This window comes from Symphalangus syndactylus, chromosome X (genome assembly GCF_028878055.3).
Source record: "Symphalangus syndactylus isolate Jambi chromosome X, NHGRI_mSymSyn1-v2.1_pri, whole genome shotgun sequence".
NCBI lineage: Eukaryota > Metazoa > Chordata > Mammalia > Primates > Hylobatidae > Symphalangus > Symphalangus syndactylus.
Window position 1 is genome coordinate 38296797 of NC_072447.2, and position 16973 is coordinate 38313769.

The 16973-nt window shown below is 42.9% G+C and overlaps 1 non-coding gene across 1 annotated transcript; it reads left to right on the forward strand.

The window, feature by feature from the left end:
* The first annotated feature begins 3519 nt into the window (after positions 1–3519).
* On the forward strand, positions 3520–3652 carry LOC129476572 (small nucleolar RNA SNORA68). Its single transcript, XR_008655001.1, has one exon. It is a non-coding gene; the product is annotated as a small nucleolar RNA SNORA68 (small nucleolar RNA).
* Positions 3653–16973: the final 13321 nt, after the last annotated feature.

Here is a 16973-nt window from a genome sequence, read left to right on the forward strand (position 1 = left end):
CTGGGACTACAGGTGCCCGCCACCACGCCCTGCTAATTTTTTGTATTTTTAGTAGAGACAGTGTTTCACTATGTTAGCCAGGATGGTCTCGATCTCCTGACCTCGTGATCCACCCACCTCAGCCTCCCAAAGTGTTGGGATTACAGGCATGAGCCACCGTGCCCGGCCTCATCTGTTTTATTATACACATCAAATTTTTCTTTTTTTGTTTTTGTTTTTAAGACAGGGTCCTGCTCTGTAGCTGGAGTGCAGTGGGGTAATCTCGGGTCACTGCAATTTCCATTTCCCGGACTCAAGCGATCCTCCCACCTCAGCCTCCTAAGCAGCTGGGACTACAGGCACACCTGACCACACCCAGCTAATTTTAAAATTTTTTTGTAAAGACAATGTCTCACTATATTGCCCAGGCTTGTCTCAAATTCCTGGGCTCAAGCAATCCTCTTGCCTCGGCCTCTCAAAGTGCTGGGATTACAGGTGTGAGCCACTGCACCTGCCATATTTTCCTATGCTATTTTTAATGTTTCCTTGTCATTTTTTCTTTTATGATTTTTCTTTTTTAAAAATTTTTTATTGAGATGGAGTCTTGCTCTGTTGCCTAGGCTGGAGTGCAGTGGTGCGATCTCAGCTCACTGTCAACGTCTGCCGCCTGGGTTCAAGGAATTCCTGTGCCTCAAACTCCTGAGCTGGGACTACAGGCGCATGCCACTACGCCCGGCTAATTTTTTTTTATTTTTAGTAGAGGTGGGGGGTTTCGCCATGTTGACCAGGCTGGTCTCGAACTCCTGACCTCAAGTGATTTGCCCTCCTTGGCCTCCCAAAGTGCTGAGATTACAGGCGTGAGCCACTGTGCCCAGCCTTATGGTTTTTCTATTGTTTTTTTTTTCTTCTCCCTTTTGAGTGTTTGCTTTTATCTTCTTCAGTTCCTTGGAAGGCATATACACTCCTTTTGATACTGGCGAATGCAACCTTTCAGTTTTTCGAAAGCATTCTGTGGGTATTGGGAAAGTAATGTATAAGGTGTTTTGTTTTGTTTTGTTTTGTTTTTTGAGATGGAGTTTCGCTCTTGTCACCCAGGCTGGAGTGCAATGGCGCCATCTCAGCTCACTGCAGCCTCCACCTCCCGGATTCAAGTGATTCTCCTGCCTCAGCCTCCTGAGTAGCTGGGATTACAGGCATGTGCCAGTATGCTTGGCTAGTTTTTGTATTTTTAGTTGAGTTGGGGTTTCTCAATGTTGGTCAGGCTGGTCTCGAGCTCCCAATCTCAGGTGATCCTCCTGCCTCGGCCTCCCAAAGTGCTGGGATTACAGGCATGAGCCACCGTGCCCGGCCTATATAAGGCATTTTAATAGCAAGAAAGTTATCAAACAATTGCTAGGTTCCCGTCAAAAGGACTAAGGAGCTAACTTAAAGAAGTTCCTACTAGCCAAAATTAAAATAATTTGAGTATCAATAGAAATAATTGCAGTTGATTGAAACACATCAAATAAGTTTGAGCCCATTAATATATAATATTACTAAACAAACTTATTTTTACCTTTAAAAAAACCTGATTGAGGTAGAGGACTTCCAAAATAGTGGGATGAGGAGATCAGTAGATATACTCCCAAATGGAACAAACTTTAACTGGTGAAAATTATTGTTTTTTTCTTTTTGTCTTCATTTTTTTGGCGGGGGGAATAGGATCTCGCTCTGTCGCCCAGGGCAAAGTGCAGTGGCATGATCATGGTTCACTGCAACCTCAACCTCCCAGGTTGGTCTTGAACTCCTCAGGTGGAGAAACTTATTCAAGAAAATCTACCTACTAAACCTTGGGAAGAACAATGGGAGTCTGTGGCATTTGAACCCCAAAATGCTTCCTGTCCTCTCACCTCAAGCTCAGTGTGTTAGAAACTCTATTCTGGGAAGACACAGCCAAGAAGATGGGGCACCCTTTCTTCCCAGATCCCAGAGTAGGGCTATGGTTTTACTCCAGGAAGGGCACGCCATCAGCATCTTTCATCACCACCAGTTCTGTCTTACAGAAGTTGTATTCCAGGCAACTGCAGGGCAGAGGATTGGAGCTCCCTCTTCCTTCCAGCCTCCACCTGAGAGCAGAAGTTCTACTACATGGAGGCAGGCTGCAATACTTTACTTGCTTATACATAGGGTAGAGTTTCCACACCAGGAGGAGGGAGATGAGAAGACCAGGGGCTACTATCTTTGCCCTGTGCCCCTCTTGAAGAGCAAGTGTGTCATTCTGGGAAAAGCAGGCCACCATCTTCCTCCCCCCGTCCAGCTCGGGAGTAGTGGTACAGAGGTTCTGTCCAGCAGGAGAGGCAAACCAAAATAACAGATTGCTGGCCAGGTGTGGTGGCTCACGCCTGTAATTCCAGCACTTTGGGAGGCCAAGGCGGGCGGATCATTTGAGGTCAGGAGTTCGAGACCAGCCTGGCCAACATGGGGAAACCTTGTCTCTATAAAAAATACAAAAATTAGCCGAGTGTGTTGGTGGGCACCTGTAATCCCAGCTAGTCAGGAAGCTGAGGCAGGAGAATCACTTGAACTGGGAAGGTGGAGGTTGCAGTGAGCCAAGATCGCGCCACTATACTCCAGCCTGGGCAACAGAACGATATTCTGGAAAAAAAAAACAAAAAAAACCCCATAGAACAATCACCTATAAATTAGAAGAGGCTAACAAGTGGGTGTAAAGTAGACCAGCCAAAAGCTTAACAGTTCATCAGGGAAATAAATAGAGAGCCTAGAGTCAGTCATCCCTGGTGGTCATGGAGACTGTGTGTGCCCAAGGCTGTGGCCTTTGAGGAAGACACCAGCGGCTCCACATTGCATGGAAACCTGGACTTCACCGAACTAGTCCAATCAAGTCACTAAACAAATAACAAGCAAATACAATAGGTCCTGGAGGTAGGTAAGGGGGAATCAGTATCCAGAGTTGCTACCATAGTCTCTAAAATGTCGTTTTCAACAACAACAAAATTACAAGACATGCAAGAAAAAGGAAAGTGTGACCAATACATAAGGAAAAAGCAGGCAATAGAAATTGCTTTTGAGGGGTCAATGGGTTGAACTTAGCAAAACCTCAAAGCAGCTATTACAAATATATTTAAAAAACCAGGGGAAACCATGTTTAAAGGGTTAAAGGAGGCCGGGCAAAGTGGCTCATGCCTGTAATCCCAGCACTTTGGGAGGCCCAGGTGGGCAGATCACCTGAGGTCAGGAGTTCAAGACCAGCCTGGCCAACATGGAGAAACCCCGTCTCTACTAAAAATATAAAAATTAGCTGGGTTTGGTGGTGCGGACCTGTAGTCCCAGCTACTGGGGAGGCTAAGGTGGGAGGATCACTTAAGCCTGGGAGGCAGACGTTGCAGTGAACTGAGATTGTGTGCCACTGCACTCCGGCCTGGGTGACAGAGTGAGACCCTGTCATAAATAAATAATAATAATGCACTAAAGAAAAAAGTGTCAAAATTAATTGGTGTTACCCTCTGGGACAGCTGTCCCTTAAAAAAAAAAAAAGAATCAGTTGCACCTAAACCCAAAGAATCACTGTTTCTTGAAGTGGTGGTTTAAACAGAGGTGCAAACAGCAAGCGAATCTCATTACTTTTGGTGGCTGTGGCCATGCTCCTTAAAGTGAATTTAGAGGCTCTACATCCCTGGTGGCCAGTGCCTGCTGGGACCAGAGGCTGTGGCCATCTGGCCCCCCAGTCAGCCCCAAGTCACGGCCCCCAGGCAATGGCTGTGCCTGACAGAGTGTACCAGGTCACTGGACAGGCACTCGATAGGAGGTTTGCCAAATGCCTAGAGTCCAGGAAATGCGGTTACCCTGCTCCCTCCTCCTTTTTATAGACCTAGACACGGGTGCCCAGCACCACACCCTGGCCCACTGGAGGAGATTACAGCCAGCAAGTGCAGTTCCATGACTCCATCAAGTTCCTGCTGCTCCACCGCGTCCTGCACCATCAGCACAAGCCATGCTTCACTACCAAGAGGACCAACACCGTCTGCTAGTTGCAGGGGCCTCTCGCCCCAGTGTGCCCCACATAAACTTGGGTACGCCAAGAAAGAAAAAAAGAAAGGAAGGAAGGAAGAAGGAACAAGAGAGAGAAAGAAAGAAAGAAAGAAAAAATCAGTAAATTTGAAGATCAATAGAGATTATGCAATCTTAAGAACAGAGTGAGAAAAAGAATGAAGAAAAATTAACGGCTTCACAGAAATCTGGGACACCATTAACCACACACCAATATACATGTAATGGGAATACTAGAAAAAGAAAAGGAGAAAGGAGAAGAGAAAATATTTGAAGAAAGAATGATTGAAAACCACAAAACATTGCTGAAATAAATTAAAGCAGGCTTAAATAAAAGGAGACATCCCATATTCTGAGATCAGAGAAGTTTACAGCATGGGCCCAGAAGATCAGACTGCCTACGCTCAATCCTGACTCTTAGGTAAGTTACCTAACTTCTTTGGGCTTTGGTTTTCTCATTTGTGAAATCAGGATAAGAAGTCTTGTATTATAGAGTTGTTCACGGTGTGAATGGCTCAATATACATATAAAGCACTTAGAACAGTGCCTGTCACATGGTGTGTGTTTAATGCTTTTTAGCTATCCTGAAATTGTGAAAGACAATTTGGCAGAGTGTATGAATCTTCAGTTACAATCTTTTTCTCCAGAAAGTCCAGCTGTTGCTCCATTTTCTTCTGAAAGCTAATGTTGCAGAGAATTCTGAAACCAAAGAGGCTTTGTTTCCTTAGAGCAGGGTGGTTAAGAGTCTGGGGTTGGACTGCCTTGGTATGAGTCCTGGCTCTCCCATTTACTGGATGTGTGACCTTGGACAAGTTGATCTCTCCTGTAATGTGGGGCAACTCATAGATCCTCCCTTTCGTGGACCCTTTGCATTTGTTGGCCAAACCATCCTTCCTCCCTTTTAGTTGTTTGGGTTTTTTTCACTCCAACCTTTTGGTTCAGGTGGGACTTCCATTCATAGCAGCTTCACCCCCTGACCAATATCTCACTGAATTCTGTTGGCCACTGTGCTGGATCTAAGTGTTCCAGCATGTACCCTGAAGACAACAGGAGTCCTTCTATGGGCAAACCAGGAGGGAGACTCTTTCTTCCTTCTGGGGTTCCTGAGCTAGGATTACGTGGACCTGGAGCTGCCCGGGCCTCACCTGGAAGCCTGTCTGCAGTAGGAGAGGCTCAGGCTACCACAAGAACCAACCGGAGCTGAGCAGCTGGAGAGCAGAGGCACCCCGACAACATGGGTTGAGTTCCTGCATCCAGCCAACTTCCAGGCCGGCGCCGCCACTTTATTGGGATGCTGCGTGGTTTAAATAAGAGAATTCGTGTAAAGCACCAAGTATGTGTCAGACACAAGGCAAGTCCTCAAGAAAAGATGATCTGTCTCCTCCTGTCATAACGATTGCAGGAGTTTTTTTCCTTGTAGTTAAAAATTGTTGGGCCTGGAGCAGTGGCTCATGCCTGTAATCCCAGCACTTTGGGAGGCCAAGGTAGGAGGATCACTTGAGGCCAGGAGTACGAATCCAGACTGGCCAATATGCTGAAACCCCGTCTCTACTAAAAATACAAACATTAGCCAGCCGTGGTGGCACGTGCCTGTAGTCCCAGCTACTTGGGAGGCTGGGGCAGGAGAATTGCTTGAACCCGGGAGGCGGAGGTTGCAGGGAGCCGAGATGGCGCCAGTGCACTCCAGCCTGGGCCACAGAGCAAGACTCTGCTCAAAAATAAAAAAAAAAAAAAAAAAAAAAAAAAATTTGTTGCCAAATGTGTGTACGTGTAGATAGCTGATTCTCCTGAAATGTGGTAAATTCCTTCAGTCTGCAGATACTGATCTTTCTTAAGCTTAGGAAAATTGTTTCCAAAGCTCTTTCATGATTGCATCTCTTGGCCAGGAACGGTAACTATCTGTGTGTTGGTGCCGCATTCTCTGTTCTCCATATCTGTCATCTCTCTCATAATTTTCTCTCTCCTCCACCTCCGAATGTAGGAATTCCTCAGGGCTTGGCCTTGGTGAAAGTATTAATTATGAGAGCAGTTGACTCCTTGTTCCACCCCAACCTTCCATCCAAGGGCCGTCCAAGGGACAGAGGAGGAATCTTTAGCCACCGCCTGCCTGGAGCCCAGCCCCTTCCCACAGGCCACCCGGGGGAGTGGGTTTCTGTCCCATCCCGGTCCCCCATTGTCTTTCTAGCAGTGGTACTGGCAGGTGTGGGCGATATAGGACTTGGTGGCACAGACTTTATGCAAAGCCAGCGGGAAACACAACAGCTCTGCAGGATCCCAGAGACCCCTGCTGTGCAGCCCAGCAGCTCCAAAGGCCGCACCTGAGAGCCTGTTGGAAACGCAGAGTCTCAGGCCCTAGCCTGGACCCCTGAATCAGAACGAGCATTTCCACAACATCCGTGGGTGATTTGTGTGCACATTAAAGTTTGCGAAGCTCTGCTCCAGGGTGCAGGCTCAGTTTAACCCTTTTTTCGTAATCCATTTTTTGTCTACCTACAAAGTCATTCTTTACGGTGAAAACCCCCAACTCCTCACCAGACGAGATCATGTAATACTGACTCTCTTTACTATTAATACCTACTTCATTTTTATGTGATATTTTCCCTCAATATAATGATTTTATTTTTTTTTTTTTATTTTTTCAAACTCAGAAATTCTTAAGAACAATGTAATGTTATTACCATAAAGTGGGAGCTCTGTTGCCAGGGCACTTTGAAGTTTTGTATGCACAATTCAAACTTCATTGAAACTTTAATTTTACTGTGTCCTTGGCTTGCCTCACCTTTTCGAGAGTTACAAAACTTTCCACAGTTCTGCCAGCTGCTTCTTCCTGTTTTGTTCTCAATTTGGGATGTTTATTTCTTTTGCTTGATGTCTGTATGCTAAAAGAAATAAATAAGCAGAACACATTGCGGCTCATTCAAGCACAGGGCACGATCCAAATTCGTTCCATATGATAGTCTCTGACTAGGAATTCTTACGTCCTATAATTGGTGAGTATATTTTTGCATTAAGCTGTAATGTTGAATTATCACTTCTTTTAGCATATTTACTTAAATGTATGTTGGGGGTGAAAAGTCATTATGTCATTAAAAAAAGGAGTCTTTGTTCAAAAGGTGATATAAGTTTCGAGAGCTGCTTTGACAAATGTTAACTGAAGGGTCATTATGTAAGGTAGTTGTGTATTATGTTATATGTTATATATATTATACAAACCCCAGTGCCATTACAAATATAGTCTGTAGAGCGGTGCCAGTCAGTGAACTCTTTGTTACCCATCTGTGATGAGATAAATACAGAAATTGAGAGTGTTTAGAAACTTTTATAACATATTTTTATGTCTGCTGCCTTTAGCAGTAAAAATTTGGCTTTGTATTTTATACATCATTTTAAAATTTTATTTTTCTAGTGATTTATTTTTATTATATCTTACAGAAATATCAGTGTGCAATAGATGGGAAAATTTTTTTAAGTTGGTTTTTCACTGCAGATGGTTTGAACAGCACTGATATAGAGCATATTATCTGGCTTCAAGAAATCAAGTTTGGTATAAATAATATAATGAAAGTATAACCTTCTCCTGCCCCTAGTAGGGACATTTGAAAACATTTCTAAATAATGACTGGGTTAAAGAAAGAAACTGAAAAGAAAATTACAAAATATTTAGAGCTGAACAGCAACAGAACAGAATCCATGAAAGGTTGTGTGGGCTGGGTGCGGGAGCTCATGCCTGTAATCCTAGCAGTTTAGGAGGCAGAGGTGAGAGGATGACTTGGGCCAAGGAGGTTGAGACTGCAGTGAGCCATGACTGTGCCACTGCACTGCAGCCTGGACATCAGAGTGAGACTCTGTCTTAAAAAAAAAAAAAAAAAGCTTGTGTGATAAAAGGTGGTATTTAGACAGAAATTAAAGTTTTAAATGCATATATTAGACAAAAAAATTTACACTTAATCAGAATGTTCAGAAAAGGTAGAGAATCAGTACTCAGTACTTTTTTTTTGTTTTTTGAGACGGGGTATCGCTCTGTCGCCCAGGCTGCAGTGCAGTGGCAGAATTCAGCTCACTGCAGCCTCTGCCTCCCGGTTCAAGCAATTCTCCCACCTCAGCCTCCCGAGTAGCTGGAATTACAGGGGTGCACCATCACACCTGGCTAATTTTTGTATTTTTAGTAGAGACGGGATTTCACCGTGTTGGCCAGGCTAGTCTCGAACTCCTGACCTCAGGTGATCCACCCACCTCGGCCTCCCAAAGTGCTGGGACTACAGGCATGAGCCACCACACCTGGCCAGGCTCAGTACTTTTATCAATGAGTCCCCAAAATATAGAAACTTAAATAAAATAGACCACTATTTTCTTCTCATAAGATAGTCTTGTGGTAGGTGGCAGGTCCAGGGTTGGCAGGCATTTATGTCAAACTCAACATAAGCCTTTCATTTGCATGTCAAAAGTAGCACTATCTGGTTGTCATCACCTTTCAGTAATCAGACAGTGGAAATGAGCTCAAGAGAGTGCACACACAATTTTTTTAAATGTAAGACCTGGGCTGGGTGAGATGGCTCCTACCTATAAACTCAGCACTTTGGGAGGCCGATGTGGAGTTCAAGAGGCCCAGGAGTTCAAGAGCAGCCTAGGCAACATAGTGAGACCCCGTCTTTACAAAAAATAAAAAAATTAGCTGGGTATGGCAGCAAACACCTGTGGTTCCAGCTACTTGGGAGGCTGTGGTGGGAAGATTGCTTGAGCCCAGGAGGTACAGGCTGCAATGAGTCATGATTCATGGTGCCAATGCACTCCAGCCTGGATGACAAGAGGGAGACACTGTCTCAAAGAAAAAAAAAAAAAAAAAAAGACCCTGAAGGGGTCCTCCATTCCATTGGTTAGAACTTGGTCATATGATGACAGGTAGTGGCAAAGGGGATTATTAAGAACTATGCAGTTTAGATAAGAAGTCCTGAGTCCAATTACAATTCCATATCTCTGAAGGAAAGGGAAAAAGATATTGGGGGATGATTACCAAACTGCCATAAGCAACCATATTAGTAAACTCAAAGACAATTGAAGGAAGAAAACAGTAAGTATAAAAGCAGAATGTTATAAACAAGGATAACAAGGAACAATAGGTGATCAAAACTGAAAGTCAATTACTTTAAGAGAATTAAAAATAGGCTAATCACTTGGAAAACTAATTGAGAAAAATAAGAGGCATAATAGACAATAGTACGAAGGAAAAAGGGCACACTATGATAGAAACAGTAAAGTTGCCAAAACTCATAGGAGATTATTATGATCTCTATAGAAATGCATTAGAAAACTCACAATGAAATAGACACTTTTCTAGAAAAATATAAATTTTCGAAATGAATTCAAGAGGTAATAGAATTCAGACACAGACCATTAATGAACTGATAGAATAGTGAAAATACTTAATCACCTAAAATAGTCACATACATAAACAAAATACAACCAGGCCCAGAGGGTTTTATAGGAGAGTGTTGCTCAACCCACAAGAAAACAGAAAACCCTTATCTTAATTATTTAAATAACAATAATAAAAGAGAATGCTATCCAACTCATTTAAGAGGCTACATTAACCTTAATATGAAAACTGGAAAAAGGCCAGATCCAGAGGCTCATGCCTGTAATCCCAGCACTTTGGGAGGCCGAGGTGGGCGGATCGTTTGAGTCCAGTGGTTCAAGACCAGCCTGGGCAACATGGCGAAACACATCTCTACGAAAAACACAAAAATTTGTCGGTGTGGTGGTGCACTCCTGTAGTCCCAGCTACTCTGGAGGCTGAGGTGGGAGGATTGCTTGAGCCTGGGAAGGTCAGGGCTGCAGTGAGCTGAGATTGTGCCACTACACTCCAGACTGGGCTACAGAGCAAGACTCTGTCTCAAACAACAGCAAAACAACAACAACAACAACAAAACCCAAAAACAGAAAAACTGGAAAAAGATCTCACATGGAAAGAAAATTATAAGCTAATATTGAAACCAACCTAACAGTCCCATAGACAGTTTTTTTGGTTGTTTGTTTTTTTGAGATGATGTCTTCCTCTGTTACTCAGCCTGGAGTGCAGTGGCGCCATCTTGGCTCACTGCAACCTCAGCATCCCAGCTTCAAGCAATTCTCCTGCCTCAGCCTCCCACATAGCTGGGATTACAGGTGTCTGCCACCCCGCCCAGCTAATTTTTGTATTTTTGGTAGAGACCGGGTTTCACCATGTTGGCCAGGCTGGTCTCGAACTCCTGACCTCAGGTGATCCGAGGTGATCCACCTGCCTCGGCCTCCCAAAGTGCTGGGATTACAGGCATGAGCCACTGCACCTGGCCAAGACAGGTTTTTTTTTTTGTTTTTTTTTGTTTTTTTTAATAAACATAGAAATTGACCTTTCTGGTCTTAAAACTTGAAACTCACCAGATCCAGACAATGGGATACCAAGCCTCTCAAAAGATATCAAATAACTGAAACTCACCAGATCATTACATCCAGACATTAAGACACCCTCATTCATCATGATTGCTTCCTCTGTTTTCCCATAAGTAGTTAACATTTCTTTCCTGCTATATAAGCCCCTAATTTTAGTTGGTCAGGGAGATGGACTTGAGACTGATCTTCCATCTCCTTGGCTGCAGCACCTGATTAAAACCTTCTTCCTTGGCAATCATTGTTGTCTCAGTGATTTGTCTTTCTGTGCGCGAGCGGCAGAACCTAGATGGAGCCCTTGGTGTTTTAGTAACAGATTTTGGTTCCCTGACCCAGTATGCTTTGCTTGTGGCTTGGCTGCAACGGGCCGCTGGGAGTCTCAGAAGCCCTCCTGAGCAGCTGCCCACCCAATTTAGGCTGGAGGTGAGTTTCCTTCTCTCTGGCCCCTCTGCAGCCAGCCCCAACAGGGTTCCTGATTGCCTCGGAAGAACAGCCTTTGAAATTTGACAGCTGCATCCAGATAGGATGAGTGCACTTTGTGGGCCCAGACAGCAGGATCTGCTCCTTTCAGTTTGGGAAATTTGTAAAGGAATTCCCATTTGCAGGCTGAACAATCCCAACTGAGGCTGAGCACAGTGGCTCACATCTGTAATCCTAGCACTTTGGGAGGCCGAGGCGGTCAGATCATTGGAGGTCAGGAGTTCGAGACCAGCCTGGCCAACATGGTGAAACCCCGTGTCTACTAAAAATACAAAAATTACCCAGGCATGGCAGTGGGTGCCTGTAGTCCCAGCTACTCGGGAGGCTGAAGCAGGAGAATCGCTTGAACCCAGGAGGTGGAGGTTGCAGTGAGCCGAGATGGCGCCACTGCACTCCAGCCTGGGTAACAGATGGAGACCCCATCTCAAAAAACAAACAAATAAATATAAATAAATAAAATTATTGGTAAAATAAAAATAGAAATGTCTTCAGAGTTGTCAGCATACATTTTTGTTTGGGTTTTATATTTGTCTCTGCTAGATATCTTGAGGTATCAGGGTTTGGCACAGAAGGTTATAAAACTATAAACCCGGCCAAAACAAAATGATCTTTATGCACATTTTTAAATAAGTAAGACTAATTTAATATTATTGGTTTAATGAAAAAAAAAAAACAGCAGAATATTCTGAGTTATTGGTGAAAATGCCCATGTAGTTACCTTTAAGGTTCTTAAAAGGTGAACACCTGATATTCACAGTTTGTAAAATAGATAACAAGGAAATGATTTATAAATAACCTAGATAAACTGCTAAAAACAAAATATCAATGAGTAAGTGCTATAGGTGAACTTTTTGTATAACTTAAAACCTTAAAGTTATTTTTGCTGCTCATTGGATGTCTGGGTCATTTCCAATTAAGAAAAGATTATGATATGGGGAAACATGTTTCTAAAAATCGTGGAATGGTTCTCATCTATAAAATGCTAATATGTGATAGGCAGCTCAGGATTTCTTGCTTCCTAGGTTTTCACTAAATTTAAAGTTACTAAGGAAAAGAATTCTAGTTAAGATACAATTCTGTATATAATATGTGCACAAGAAGATTTTTTGTATTGAGAGAGAATAATTTTATCTAATTCAGAAGTTATCTGAAGATTAATTCAAATTACAGACTTCAAAATGTTATTCAGGAAGCAAGGTAGAAAGGAACCAGGAAGTAGAGGAGAGATGTGAAGAAAGTTATAGATATAAAGATGTATTTTTGGTAAGGAAGGTTTTAAAGAAAAGAAAATTTAGGACAAAAACAGAAAGTCGGCCGGGCGCAGTGGCTCACGCCTGTAATCCCAGCACTTTGGGAGGCCAAGGTGGGCGGATCACGAGGTCAGGAGATCAGAACTATCCTGGCTAACATGGTGAAACCCCGTCTCTACTAAAAATACAAAAAATTAGCCAGGTGTGGTGGCGGGCGCCTGTAGTCCCAGCTATTCGGGAGGCTGAGGCAGGAGAATGGTGTGAACCCAGGAGGCAGAACTTGCAGTGAGCTGAGATTGCGCCAGTGCACTTCAGCCTGGGCAACAGAGCAAGACTCGTCTCAAAAACAAAACAAAACAAACAACAACAACCACAACAAAAACCCAGAAAGTCCAAGCATGTACTGGCACTAAAGTACTTACTGGTCATGTGCCTACAGCAAATTTCTTAATTCCACGAAATGTATAGTGGTATTGGTAGATTTAAAGATACTAATTTGAGGCCGGGTATGGTGGCTCACGCCTGTAATCCTAGCACTTTGGGAGGCTGAGGATCACCTGAGGTCAGGAGTTTGAGACCAGCCTGGCCAATATGGAGAAACCCTGTCTTTACTGAAAATACAAAAATTAGCTAGGTGTGGTGGTGTGCACCTGTAATCCCAGATACTTGGGAGGCTGAAGCATGAGAATCGCTTGAACCTGGGAACCAGAGGTTGCAGTGAGGTGTGATTCCGCCATTTCACTCCAGCCTGGGCGAAAGGGCGAAACTCCCATCTCAAACTAACTAACTAACTAACTAAATAAATAAATAAATAAAAAGACATTAATTTGGCTGGGTGTTGTGGCTCATGCCTGTAATCCCAGCACTTCGGGAGGCCGAAGTGGGGGGGAATCTCTGAGGCCAGGAGTTCGAGACCAGCCTGGACAACATAGTGAGACCCTGTCTCATTTAAAAAAAAAGTTCCCCAGGATTTTAATTGACTTTAAGATGTGCAACTAGAAAAACTACCTTAGACAAAGTAAGTTAAAAGACAAGCAGCAGACAAGGAAATGATATTTGTAACATACATAATTAGCAAAGAAGTATATTCCGAATGTAGAAAGTATTTCTACAAATGAATAAGAACAATAGAAAAACAGACAAAGGTTATTCCAAGGCAATTTTCAGATGAGGAAAACTATAGCTAATAAAGAGTGAAAGATACCTTGAACTTACTTGTTATCAAGGAAATGTCAATTAAAACAATTTTACCATTTCTCACTTCTTAGATTGTGAAAAAGTATGAGCACATCAAGAGTTACGAAGGAATAGGGAATCGGGAATTCTCATATTCTGCTGGAGGGAATGTATATTAGGATAGTCATTTTGGAGAGTAATATTGAAAATGTGCCATATTCTGAAATTTTACTTATTTATACTCCAAGAAAAACTCTTATACATGTGGGCAAGAGGCATTTACAAGGATGTACTAATATTTCTTAAAGTGTTATTGGTGTGTGGATGACTTGTCTGTGTATCACCAGGACTCCTGGTTAAACTGGCCCTATCCCATACCTACTGTATCAGTCAGGGTTCTCCAGAGAGAAACAGAGTCAATAAGATATATACATAGATATATAAGAGGAGATTTATTATGAGAATTGTCTTATGTGATTATGGAGGCCAAGCAGTCTTACAGTCTGCCTTATGCAAGCTGGAGAACAAGGCAAACTGGTGGTGTCATTTGATCTGAGTCCAAAGGCCTGAAAACCAGGAGCTCCAACGTCCCAGGGCAGCTCAAGAAGAGAATTCACCTTTCCTCTGAATTTTTGTTCTATTTAGGCCCTCAACGGATTGGACGATGTTCACTCGCGTTGGTAACGGCAGATCTTTTTTTTTTTTTGAGATGGAGTCTCACTCTGTCACCCAGGCTGGAGTACAGTGGTACAATCTCAGTTCACTGCAACCTCTGCCTCCTGGGCTCAAGTGACCCTCCTGCCTCAGCCTCCTGAGTAGCTGGGGTTACAGGCACTCACCACCACACCTGGCTAATTTTTTGTATTTTTAGTAGAGATGGGGTTTCACCATGTTGGCCAGGCCGGTCTCGAACTCCTGACCTCATGATCTGCCCACCTCGGCCTCCCAAAGTGCTAGGATAACAGGCGTGAGCCGCTGCGCCCGGCCGATAAGGACTAGTTTTTAGACATAACCACACCATCATTATATCTGAATGAATTAACATTACAATAATTTGTTCATATGAGCATATATCCAGTCAGTATTGACAAAATCCAGTGTTCATATTTCTCCAATTGTCTCATATTTTTAGTTTTTTGGTTTTTTTAATTTATTTATTTTTTGAGACAGGGTCTCATTCTGTCTCCCAGGCTGGAGTGCAGTGGCATGATCTCAGCTCACTGCAGCCTCAACCTCCTGGGCTCAAGCAATCCTCCCAACCTCTGCTTCTTGAGTAGCTGGGACTACAGGAGCCCCACCGTGCCTGGTTAATTTTTTTGTATTTGTAGAGGTGGGGTTCCATCATGTTGTCCAGGCTGGTCTTGAACTCATGAGCTCACTGGCCTCCCAAAGTGCTAGGATTACAGCATGCACCACTGCACCTTACCTACAGTTTGTTTGAATCAAGGTTGAAATGAGCCAGGTGCCGTGGCTTGTGCCTGTAATCCCCCCACTTTGGGAGGCCGAGGCAGGTGGCTCACTTGAGTCCAGTTCAAGACCAGCCTGGGCAACATGGCAAAACCCTGCCTCTACGAAAAATACGAAAATTACCTGGGTGTGCTGGTGTGCACCTGCAGTCCCAGCTACTCAAGAGGCTGAGGTGGAAGGATCACTTGAGCCTGGGAGGTTGAGGCTGCAGTGAGCCGTGATTGCACTACTACACTCCAGCCTGGGCAACAGAGAGAGACCCTGCCACAAGAAAAAAAAATGAAATGAAGTTCATACACTGCCATTGATTAACATGTCTTTTAAGTCTTTCTAATCTATTGATTTCCCCTCCTATTTTTTTCTAATAATTTGTTTGTTGAAGAAATGTATTTGTTAAATGTTGAATTTTTCTTATAATTTGTTTTCTTTTTTTTTTTTTTTTTTGGAGACAGAGTTTCGCTCTTGTTGCCCAGGCTGGAGTGCAATGGCACGATCTCGGCTCACTGCAACCTCTGCCTCCCAGGTTCAAGCAATTCTCCTACCTCAGCCTCCCGAATAGCGGGGATTACAGGCATGCACCACCACACCCGGCTAATTTTGTATTTTTAGTAGAGACGGGGTTTCTCCATGTTGAGGCTGGTCTCGAACTCCTGACCTCAGGTGATCCACTCACCTCGGCCTCCCAAAGTGCTGGGATTACAGGCGTGAGCCACCGCGCCCGGCCAATTTGTTTTCTTATAATTTGTTTATTCTTATCTTTCATTTGTCCTTTAGAGTTTCTCATCAACTGGATTTTGTCGACCGCATCCCTGTGGTTTCATTGATATGTTTCTCTGTTTCCTGTATTTCCTGTAAACTGGTAGGTAGAGCTAGAAGGTTGATCAAACTCAGGTTTGATTTTTTTTTTTTTTGTCTAGTAGCATTTTGTCCTTCCGTCTTGAGGCGTATTTCTGGTTTTCTCTCTGCTTAGCAGCCACCGATAATCATTGCCAAGGTCCGTTAATTCATTAGGTGTTGCAAAATGGTGATATTTTGTGGTCGACAAAATCCAAAATGGTGATATTCTAATTTCATCAGGACTTCTTCATGTATTAGTTGGAATACTTCTATTAAAAGGAAGGTCCCTTCATCAACTATTTGGTTACTCTGAGGAGTAGATCTTACAGGCTTCATCTCTTTTTCTTCACTAGTTTTCAAAATATCGAGTTGGTTCCCTAGCATTCTCCAAAAGTGATCATTTAAAAAAATTGAAATATGACTCTTATACTATCAAATTCACCCTTTTAAAGCATACATACAAGTCACTAATTTCTAGTACATTTACAAAGCTGTGCAACCATCACCACTAGTTGATCATTTTTAAAGTCTCATAAATTCATTAACATATCCACTATGTTTCACTCCATAGCAATTACTTTTTTGACATCCAAATTTTCTTAATGTTAGACAACCTAGTAAGCTTGGACACTTTCTTCTTTTGCTTTCTGCTATAAGGAGATGTTCCTGGCTTATCTTATACTTTCCTCCAGCCCTGGAATCAATCACTTCTCCCTTTCCTTTGGTGGGAAACTGTAGAGGCCCCAACTTGGACACCAGGGGTGCTCACTGCTACTGCTCATTGTTTCTAGGCCTCTATATTGATTTTTTTTTATCTCTTTAGTGGAGCTAGTTTGTTTGCTGTGCCCTGTGATTTATAATCCATGAAGAATTTGGCTATTACTTTCAGGAATTAAACAATGTCTTGTTCGAGTAATGACTCATGTAAAAAGCACTGCTTGAAAATCACCTATTTGCCAGTCATTGTTTATTTTAAAATTATTCTCCTTGGAGAGAGTGTGTGGTTTAAGGGCTCAGATGAAAAATTCTTACTTGGCATTAATTATGGCCAACTGAATTCCAACAGAAGATGCAACTTGCTCACGCTAAGTATAACCTAAGTATCAGGTGTCAGATAAATGGTTAATTTTTACAGGGCATGCTTAGTTCAATAAAACTAGGGCCTTTCTAGGGGAAGATAAATATTTTTTAATGTTTGGGATACAAAAAAAAAAAAAGAATTACCACAACTTTTTTCAAGAAGGTCTACATTTTCTCATAAGCCAATAATTTATTGCTTCTTATTTGAATTCCCATCAGTCTCTGATGTGGAGT